Genomic DNA, 11,243 nt, shown 5'->3' on the forward strand with positions numbered 1-11,243 from the left:
AACTATGGCATCATAGCAGAAGTATCTGTACAGATTCCAGCATTTGCAGTAATTTGCTCCTACGGAAAGCTTTACACATAAGTGTAACAGGGAATCTGGAAAACTTACAGCACATTGATCCTTATTTCTAAAGGTTTGGAGTATAAAAGTCAGGAAGTGTTACTGCTTTACTATCTATACAAGCTGCTAGCGGTGCCATTTCCAGGACATAATGGGCAATTTTGGTCTCATTGTTCAAGGAAATACATTATTTCACTGGTGGTAGTTCAGAGGAGTTCAATAGGATAATCCCTGGTCCAGAGGGATGATTTTAGAAACAAAGATGAAACTTTGTTCATTAGCAGAGGGATTGAATTCAAGAGTCGTGAAGTGATGTTGCAACTGTACAGGACTTTGGTTAGGCCACATTTGGAGTACTGTGTGCAGTTCTGGTCGCCTCACTTTAGGAAAGATGTGGAAGCTTTGGAGAGGGTGCAGAGGAGATTTACCAGGATGTTGCCTGGAATGGAGAATAGGTCGTATGAGGATAGGTTGAGAGTGCTAGGCCTTTTCTCATTGGAACGGTGAAGGATGAGGGGTGACTTGATAGAGGTTTATACGATGATGAGGGGAATAGATAGAGTAGACAGTCAGAGACTTTTTCTCCGGGTACAACAGAGTGTTACAAGAGACATAAATTTAAGGTGAAGGGTGGAAGGTATAGGGGGATGTCAGGGGTAGGTTCTTTACCCAGAGCGTGGTGGGGGCATGGAATGCACTGCCTGTGGGAGTGGCAGAGTCAGAATCATTGGTGACATTTAAGCGGCAATTGGATAGGTACATGAATAGGTGCTTAAGTTAGGACAAATGTTCGCCACAACATCGTGGGCCGATGGGCCTGTTTTGTGCTGTATTGTTCTATGTTCTATGTTTTGTTAAACTGGCAGAAAACTGAAAGTCTGGAGACATTTTTACAGAGAGAATGCAGATGTTCCTCATCATCTTGGATGTAACCTCCAGTTGATTGCTTGAATTCCTTAAGTAAACTAATATTCCAAGAGTTCTCACTGAAGTTGGTTCTAAAGTTTAGCATTGCTGACCCAGGATTCTGAACTAGTGGGTGCTTGTGGAGTGCTGTCTGGGGTTGTATGATTTCACTGGTTGGGAAGTATCAGACTGGTGTGTTAATTCTAATTAGAGGCAGACCAATTTGAGAGTGAAACTAGGAAACGCTCCCAACCACACAGGATGGAAAATGGTTAGAATTCCGTTATCTAAAGGCAAAATCAACCATTAATAACTTATGTGAACAGAAAGCTACAAATCTCCAAATTAAGGGTCAGGTGGAAGCCTGTGAATGGTTGAGGTGGCATACCATCAATTATCTCATTGAAAAATGGAACAGAATTGTGGGGCTCAATGTCCTCACCATGTTCCTGTGCCTTTGTGGGTTTCACTGATCTTCTGGGGTGGATATGCTGAATTTTACTGCTGTTTGGGGAACTGTTATTTTGAGTTTCACTGCCTGGTGAACATGCAACAATTTTTTTTTAGGTTTTTTGTGCTCTGTAACTGTGTGTTTTGTTTCTGTTTCCAGTGACCTGTTATGTCCTTGCTTGTAATCCAGATTTCCATTGCTCTAAGGGACCTTTTTAAACTGATTCACATTGTTCCAGAACAAATCATCCAGATTAGTCAAGTGTTTACATTTTGTTCAGTTTAAATTCTTGACAAAATGTTTCATATGGTCAGAACTGAGTTGTACTAAGAAGATGTTGTGAAGTGGTGATACCACTGCCCTGTCAATCAAAAACCCCAGGCCAAAAGGTTTTGGTGCTAGTGGGTTTGAATCCCACTGTGGCAGATGGTGAAATTTTGAATTCATTAGAATCTGAAATTTAAAAGCTAGTGTAATGGTTACCATTTAACTTTGTTGTTAAAATTTCATCTGGTTCACTGTTCTTCAGCGAAGGCAATTTGCTGTCCATACCTTTGTCTGATATACATATCACTGCAGATGTGATTCACTCTAAACTGTCCTCTGGGCAATTGGGAATTGGCAATAAATACTGGCATAGCCAGTGCTGCCAACATCCCATGTGAATAATTGATTTTTATTTAAATGTGACAGCATTACTATTCCCATTAAGAAACTTCTCCATCTCCATCTGATAACACCCAGTGGCCATGCCGCAGGCACCATCATGTCAGTCGTTCAGCAAATAAACATGTGATCCCTTGGCCAGCCATTCATTGGTGGGATCGTCCCAGAGCTCACTTCAAGTATCCCTTCATCTTAAATGCTAAGTGACTTCATTTTTTAAAAATGCCTTTGTTACACAGTAAAAGATTGGCTTCAATCACTCATTGCCTTACTGTGGTATGTACTGTCTAATGGCAGTTGAAACAGACCTGATTACAAATGGGAATGAAGTGTTGTACTGGCTTCATCTGAATAATTTTAGAAAACATTTTATAGTTGGAGATCAATATCTGGTTTCTCCTTTTCAATCTGGGATCTGTTCAAGTAAGTTTTTTTTTATCTACAGAAACTTCCACTTCCCTTCTCTGTCCTTAATCCTTTGTTTGAAGAGACATCTTCTAGTTACGGAAAACATTTGAGTCGTTTAAAGATTAAAATTACCAAGAATTATTGAATCACTGTAAAGCAATGCAACTTTTCTTTTTTATTCCTCTTTCGTATCTAAGATTTGTACCGAAATACTTAAGATGGCACCATAAGAGGCATCATTGTAATCTTTTCACTGTACACTAGTAGATTAGATTCCCTACAGTGTGGAACCAGGCCTTTCGGCCTAACCTGTCCACACCGAACCTCCAAAGAGTAACTCAAACCAGACCCACTTCCCTCTGACTAATGCACCTGACATTATGGGTAATTTAGCATAACCAACTCACCTGACCTGCACATCTTTGGACTGTGGGAGGAAACCAGAGCATCCGGAGGAAACCCAGGCAGACATGGGGAGAATGTGCAAGCTCCACACAAACAGTTACCCAAGGCGAGAAACGAACCTGGGACCTTGGTGCTGTGAGGTGAGCCACTGTGCCGCCCTGTACTTGTAAACATGACAATAAACAATATTATATTTTTGCAGAGATTTCAAAAAGGGAGGTACTGTTTGTCAAAGTTGCTCACATTCTTTGAGGAGGTATCAGACACTGATTGTGAATGTAAAGCATGTGGTTTTTAGAAAAATCTATGACAGCTACCATGTAGGTGACTATTAGAAAAGTTTTCAAAACAGGTAATTTGCATTGGATTTCACTCAAGATGGCCTTAACTGGAGCACAATATCTTCGTACCACTCCAACTCCACATTACATATTTAGAGCCAGAGTGCATTCAGCTGACAAGTAACCTTTGAGACTGTCCAGCTCTTCCTCCCTAAGCAGTGATTCTTTCCTCTGACATTTCCAGTATTTTAATGCAGAAGTCAGTCTCTCTGATTACTTGGATCAGTTATGATAGTATAAATGTTGCCTTCGTAGCTCAGGGGCAGGAGCAGAGAGGTCTGGATGTGTACACAATCCTTCCACATCCAGTTGAAATTGGTGATAGTAACAGGAGTAGTGCGCCCACACCTCATCTCATTCTAAATAAAACTACAGCAAAAGACCATTTGCATTCATCTTCAAGCTAATAAACCATCTCTGCCTCATTTATGCTCCCAGTATCACAGATGGTAGTCCTGGACAATTTCAAATCAAGAAATGGCACTTCATGTAAGAAAGTAGTTAAGGATAAGAGAGAGAGTTAGTAAAACAGGACGCAGCATTTGATTGGAACTGGAATTCCTTGACACAACTTGCAGTTCAATAAGGAAATTTTAATTGAGTCTGTACTGATTGATTCATCTTGGACATAGTTGTATCCATATCTACAAACTTTAAGAAGTCCCACCAGACCAAGAGCTGCTACTTTTTTTTGTTTTTGAGGTTTTTTAGGTGTTGGAGGCGATTTCCTCAAATTCCAGGAGCAGTAATTACTGTTTTATAAACTGTTACATTGTTTTGGAACTTTGTTTTGATCTTTTGTCCCCCAATGACACTTTAAAAAGGAGGAAGACAGGCAAAAGCAATAACCACATGGTGAGAGAAAGAAACCTTTTACTGCTGTCTGACACAGCAGTGAATCCGCACAGTTACTGCCTTTGCTGTTTTGAGTTCAAGTATCTCTCTGCACTTGAGTGTGTCCAGGAAAAATTAACACACATTGAAATTCACGGCTGACCTTGGAGGGAACCTGTGTGAGACAGCTCACAGCACAGAAACAGCTAAGTGCACAGTTTTTGAGTGTAGCCTTGCTGTCAATGTACAATAATGAGTAGAGTGGATTCTTTCTTGATTCAATGTTTTACTGAGATCTGTCTCTTGATTAAATTTTTAAAATATAACCAAAAAGTATTAATTTAGCCTGGAGCAGTTTTATTTTCGACCAGAAATTAGCACCACCTTTTTGGGTCTGCAGATTGTAAAGGAGCAAAGATGACTTTTTACTAGAGTGATGTGCTCTTCCTTTTGGATGTGGGACTTTCGGGAGTGTTTCCATGTTACTGATGATTATGTCTGCAGGAATTGTCTCTGTTTGCGAATCATATCAGATCGCATGGATCGGTTGGAGTTGCAGTTAGAGGCAATAAGAAATTAACAGGAGCTAGTGGGTTGATGGACGGCAATTATAGTAAGAGAGAAAAGCTGCAGATACAGTCAGGTAGATGGGTTCCCTCCAGGAGAGGTAGGCAGGAGTGTCCAGTGGCTATCCCCATCTGAAACAAGTATGCTGATTTGGAAAATGTAGGGGATGGTGAACTCTCAGGGAAATGTAGCATGAACAGCCAAGTTTCTGGTACCGAGAATAGCTCTAATACAATGAGGGATACGTCAGGTTCCAAGTGATTGACTGTGTGATGGGGACTTTCTAGTCAGAGGCACGGACAGATGTTTCTGTGGCCAGCAGCAAAAAAATCCAAATGATGCCAACCTAGTGCCAGAATCAAGGATATCTCCGAGATGGTGCAGAATGTTCTCAAATCGGAGAGGTACAAGCAGGAGGTTGTTATACACATTGGAACTAATGACATAGGGAGGGAAAAGGATGAGATTCTGAAGGGATAATACAGGAAGTTGGACAGGAATTTAAAAAGGACGTCCTCAAATGTAGTAATGGATGACTTTCAATGCTACAAGCTAGTGAGGGTAGGAATAGGAGGATAGAGCAAACAATTACTTGACTGAGGAGCTGGTGCTGGGGAGAAGGGTTCACATTTTTGGATCATTGGAATCTCTTCTGGGGTAGAAGAGACCTAGACAAGAAGGATGGCTAGCACCTGAATTAGAAAGGGACTAATTATACTGGCAGGGAGATTTCCTAGAGCTGCTTGGGAGGATTTAAACTAGTCAGGTAAGGGAGTGGGACCCAGGGAAATAGTGAGGAAAAAGATCAGGCTGAGACTGTTACAGTTCAGGAAAGGAGTGAGTCAAACAGTCAGGCCATGCAGGAACAAAGCAGAGAACAAGGTAGGATGATAAATTAAACTTTATTTATTTCAATGCAAGAGGCCAAACAGGGAAGGTGGATGAACTCTGGTCATGGTGAGGAACATGGGACTGGGATATCATAGCAATTACAGAGACGTGGCTCAGGGATAGACAGGACTGGCAACTTAATGTTCCAGAATACATATGCTATAGGATGGATATAAATTGGGGGGGGGGGGGGGTGCACAAGAGAGGAGGGGGAGTAGTCTTTTTAATAAGGGATAGCATTAAGGCTGCATTTAGGGAGGATATTCTTGGGAATATATCCAAGGAAATTATTTGGGTGCAACTGAGAAATAGGAAAGAGATGATCACATTTTTGGGATTGTATTATAGACACCTCAACAGTAGGCGGAAAATTGAGAAACAAATTTGTAAGGAGAATGCAGTTATCTGTAAGAATAGTAGGGTGGTTATGCTAGGGGCTTTTAAATTTCCAAACGTAGACTTAGACTGCCATAGCGTTAAGGGTTTTGTTAAGTGTGTCCAAGAAATATCTGATTCAGTATGTGGATGTACCAGTTAGAGAAGCTGCCAAACTTGATCTAAACACAGGGCATATGGCTGAAGTGTCAGTAGGGGAGCCCTTTGGGGCCAGTGACTATAATTTTATTAGTTTTAAACCAGTGATGGAAAAGGATAGACTAGATCTAAAAGTTGAAGTTCTAAATTGGAGGAAGGCTAATTTTGATGGTATTAAGCAAGAACTTTCAAAAGGGATGGCTGGAAAATGGGAAGCCTTCAAAAATGAGATAACGAGAGTCCAGAGACAGTATATTCTTGTTCAGGTGAAAGGCAAGGCTGTAGGTTAGGGAATGCTGGAAGACCAGAGAAACTGAGATTTTAGTTAAGAAAAAAAAGGAGGCATATGTCAGGTATTGACAGCAGAGATTGAGTGAATCCTTTGAGTATGAAGGCAGTAGTAGCATACTTAAGAGGGAAATCAGGAGTGCAAACAAGTGACATGAGATGATTTTGGTAAATATGGTTAAGGAGCATCCAGAGGGATTTTATAGATATATTAAAGACAAAAGGGTAACTAGGGACAAATAGGACCCTTCAAAGATGAGCAAGTCAGCCTAAGTGTGGAGCCACAAGAGATGGGGGATAGTAAGCAAGCATTTTGAGTCAATGTTTACTGTGGAGAAGGACATGGAAGATAAAGAATGTGGGGAAATCAATGGTGGCATTTTGAAAAATGTCCATATTCCAGAAAAGGTGCTGAATGTCTTAAAATGCATAAAGGTGGATAAATCCCCAGGACCTGAACAGGTGCACTCTAGAACTCTGTAGGACACGAGGGAAGTGATCGCAGGGCCTCTTGTGAGAAATTTGTATCATCAATAGTCACAGGTGAAGTGCTGGAAGACTGGAGGTTTGCTAACATGGTGCCACTATTTAAGAAAAGTGGTGAGGAAAAAGCAGAGAACAATAGACCAGTGAGCCTGACATTGGTGGGCAAGTTGTTGGAGGCAATCCTGAGGAACAGAATTTACATGCAATTGGAATAACATGGACTGATTAGGGATAGTCAGCATGGCTTTGTGCGTGGGAAATAATGTCTCACAAACTTGACTGAGTTTTTTGAAGGAGTAATGAAAATGATTGAGAGAAGTGCGGTGGACAGATCTATATGGACTTCAGCAAGGCATTCGCCAAGGTTCCTCCTGGTAGACTGGTTATTAAGGTTAGATCTCATAAAATACAGGGAGAACTAGCCATTTGGATACAGAACTAGCTTGAAGGTAGAAGACAGTGTGGTGGTGATGGAGGGTTGCTTTTGAGACTGGAGGTCTGACCAGTGATGTGCTACAAGCCTTGGTGCTGGGTCCACTGCTTTTTGTCATCTAGATGAATAGGGGGTTTTGAGAAGATTTGTAGCTCAGATTGAGATTCTGGATGTAAGTTTGCTCACTGACCTGGATGGTTCATTTTCAGATGTTTTGTCACCATAATAGGTAACATCTTCAGTGAGCTAGCCTGCTTTCTATTTATATGTTTCGGTTTCCTTGGGTGGTTGATGTCATTTCCTGTTCTTTTTCTCAGGGAGTGGTAAATGGGGTCCAACTCAATGTGTTTGTTGATAAGAGTTCCAGTTGGAATGCTATGCTTCTAGAAATGGATTAGTGATGCTGGAAGGGCACAGCAGTTCAGGCAGCATCCAAGGAGCTTCGAAATCAACGTTTCGGGCAAATGCTCTTCATCAGGAATAAACGCAGTGAGCCTGAAGCGTGGAGAGATAAGCTAGAGGAGGGTGGGGATGGGGAGAAAGTAGCATGGAGTACAATAGGTGAGTGGGGGAGGAGATGAAGGTGATAGGTCAGGTAGGAGAGGGTGGAGTGAATAGGTGGAAAAGGAGATAGGCAGGTAGGACAAGTCCGGACAAGTCATGGGGATAGTGCTGAGCTGGAAGTTTGGAACTAGGGTGAGGTGGGGTAAGGGGAAATGAGGAAACTGTTGAAGTCCACATTGATGCCCTAAGGTTGAAGTGTTCCGAGGCGGAAGATGAGGCGTTCTTCCTCCAGGCGTCTGGTGGTGAGGGAGCAACGGTTAAGGAGGCCCAGGACCTCCATGTCCTCGGCAGAGTGGGAGGGGGAGTTGAAATGTTGGGCCACAGGGCAGTGTGGTTGATTGGTGCAGGTGTCCCGGAGATATTCCCTAAAGCGCTCTGGAGAAAGGAACATCTCCAGGACACCCACACCAATCAACTCCACCACCCCATGGCCGTAGGATATCTCAACATTGGAACTGGGTAGCAAAGATCACTGAACTGATTTTCCAGTTTTTTTTTCTCTACCTCTGCAAATAACATGTTTTCAATTTTTTTTGTTGATGTATATTTATAAGGGGGAATTTGTAAGGAGAGTAGAGTTTTTGTTAATAATTTTATAGGCTTACATCTATTTATCTGTAGCTATAGTCTAATTACTTATGCAAAAAGTATTATTATAAAAACCTTGTCCATGCTTTCTATCAGTTGTGGTTTGAGGGTCAGGGACATTGGGTACTGTGTGTGGAGTGTCACAATACGCTGCATGTCAATCCTCTGTATTTCATTTACATACACACCCCAGTCTGCCTGGATACCAACATTTCTCAGTCTCTTATCACTTATACTGTTTCTGGAGTATATTTTTGTGACTGATTATTTTTGCTGTCTGTTGCTGTCTATCAACCAAGCTAAAATCCATGCTAATATATTATCCTCAATCTCATAAGCCCTCGTTTTGTGGAAAAATACATAAAAGGAAACAGAAGGACATCAGGGTTTATGTGTGCATTGATCTTTGAAAGTGACAGCACATTTTGAGAAAGCATTTTGCAAAGCATTTGTGATCATAGAGGGATTTGGTACAATACTACTTACCATGCAGTAAAAATATGACATCCACTGGTTCACCTTTATGTATCCTGATAGTTACAGCTTCAGATAACAGATTCGTCAAACATAATTTGCCTTCTTATGTTGACTTGCAGAATCAATTAAGTTATAGTGTTGCCTTTATCACTGTTTAGTTCCATTCTACTCTGGTTCTAATCCTTCCCATGGAATTGAAGTTAAGCTCACTTCTAATTTATTGGGTTCTTCAAAGTTTAGAACATAGAACATTACAGCACAGTACAGGCCCTTCGGCCCTCGATGTTGCACCGACCTTTTGTTGCATCATTTATATGATTATGGCTTTTTAAATTCATTCATGGGATGTGGGTGTCGCTGGCTAGGCTAGTATTTATTGCCAATCCCTAGTTGCGCAGAAGGCAGTGAAGAATCAACCACATTGCTGTCAAATTGGAGTCACATGTAAGCCAGATTGGGTAAGGATGGCAGTTTCCTTCCCTAAAGAACATTAGTGAACCAGATAATTTTTCCAACAATGGTTTCATGGTCATCATTTGATTCTTAATTCCAGACTTTTTTTGTTGAATTCAATTTCTGTCATAATTCCTGGGTCTCTTGATCTCATACAACCTTTCTAGAAATTGAATGCATTGTCCTGCTTTCTCCCTAAATCCATAAATACTTTATTTAACTCCTTCGTGAAAATATAAATTCTTTTAGCTGCAATCGCTTTTTGTGACAGAATTGGTGAGGACACTTTTGGATATACTGTACAGTTCTGGTCGCTCTGCTATAAGAAGGACATTGTTAAATTGCAGAGAGTTCAGAAAAGATTTACCAGGTTGTTGTTGGGACTGGTGGATTTGAGTTATAGGGAGAGGTTGGATAGGGTAGGACTTTTTTCATTGGAACATAGAGGGTTGAGGGGTGACCTTATAGAGATTTATAAAATCATGAGGGGCATAGATAAGGTGAATAGCAAAGGTCTTTTCCCTTTGGTGGGGGGAGTTCAAAACAAGGGGGCATATTTTTAATGTGACAGGAGAAAGATTTGAAAGGAACATGAGGGTCAACTTTTTCACATAAAGGGTGGTCCCTATGTTAGATGAACTGCCAGGGGAATGATTGATGCAGATAGGGTTACAACATTTAAAGACATTTGAACAGTACATGAATAGGAAATGTTAGGAGAAAGTGAGGACTGCAGATGCTGGAGATCAGAGTCGAGAGTGTGGTGCTGGAAAAGCATAGCAGGTCAGGCAGCATCCGAGGAGCAGGAGAGTCGATGTTTCGGGCATAAGTCCTTCATTATGTCTGAAACACCAATTCTTCTGGTCTTTGGATGCTGCCTGACCTGCTGTGCTTTTCCAGCACCACACTCTCGAATAAAAAGGTTGCCAAACGCAGGCAAGTTTAAACTTGGTTGGCATGGACAAGTTGGACCAAAGGGTCCGTTTCCATGCTGTATGACTCTATGATTCTAATTCAACAGGCTCACCACTCTCAGGGTGAAGAAAATTCTCTTCATCGCATCCAAAATGGTCTACCTAGTTTCCTTGGACTGTAATCTCTGGTGCTGGATTCCCTGGTTACTGGAAACATCCTTTCTGCCTTTACCCTAGTAAGTCATGTTAAAATTTTATAAGTTTCTATGAGATAACCTCTTCCCCCACAATTCTTCTAAGCTTCAGTGAATATAGTCCAACCGAGCCAGTCTGTCTTCATTTAAGTCAATCCTACCAACCCAGGCATCAGCCTGGTAAGACTTTTGTTGCACTCTTTCATAGCCACAAAATCCTTCCTGCGATAGGAGACCAAAACTGCATACAAGACCATATACAACTGCAGAAAGACATCCCTACTCCTGTACATGAATTTTCTTGCTATAATGGCCAACATACCATTTGCCTTCTTCACTGCCTGCTGCGCTGCCATGCTTTCAGTGACTAATGTACAAGGATACCCAGGTGGTGTTGCAACTTCCCCTTTACTAATTAATTGCCATTCCAGTGATAATCTGCAGTCCTGCTTTTTCTCCCAAATTGGGTAACCTCACATTTATTTACATAAAACTTTGTTGGGCATACATTTGCTCTGCAAACCTCCTCCTCTATTTTTCTCATAAGCCTATTTACACAAATAGTGTAATCACAACCTTTTTACTTCCCAAAGCCAACCAAATGGATTTTCTCCTTACTCCAGTAAAAAAAATTATTTCCCAACATTCAATTGTTCTCTAATCTGTTCTGCAAACACATTTTCCTATGTTTTCTTGGCTATCTTTTCTGAACATTTTCGGTATTCTAGAACTGAATTTTACTGGACACCATATTCTCCTGGCCAATATGTTAGTCAGGAGGCT

The sequence above is a fragment of the Chiloscyllium plagiosum genome, chromosome 37 (genome assembly GCF_004010195.1).
Source record: "Chiloscyllium plagiosum isolate BGI_BamShark_2017 chromosome 37, ASM401019v2, whole genome shotgun sequence".
NCBI lineage: Eukaryota > Metazoa > Chordata > Chondrichthyes > Orectolobiformes > Hemiscylliidae > Chiloscyllium > Chiloscyllium plagiosum.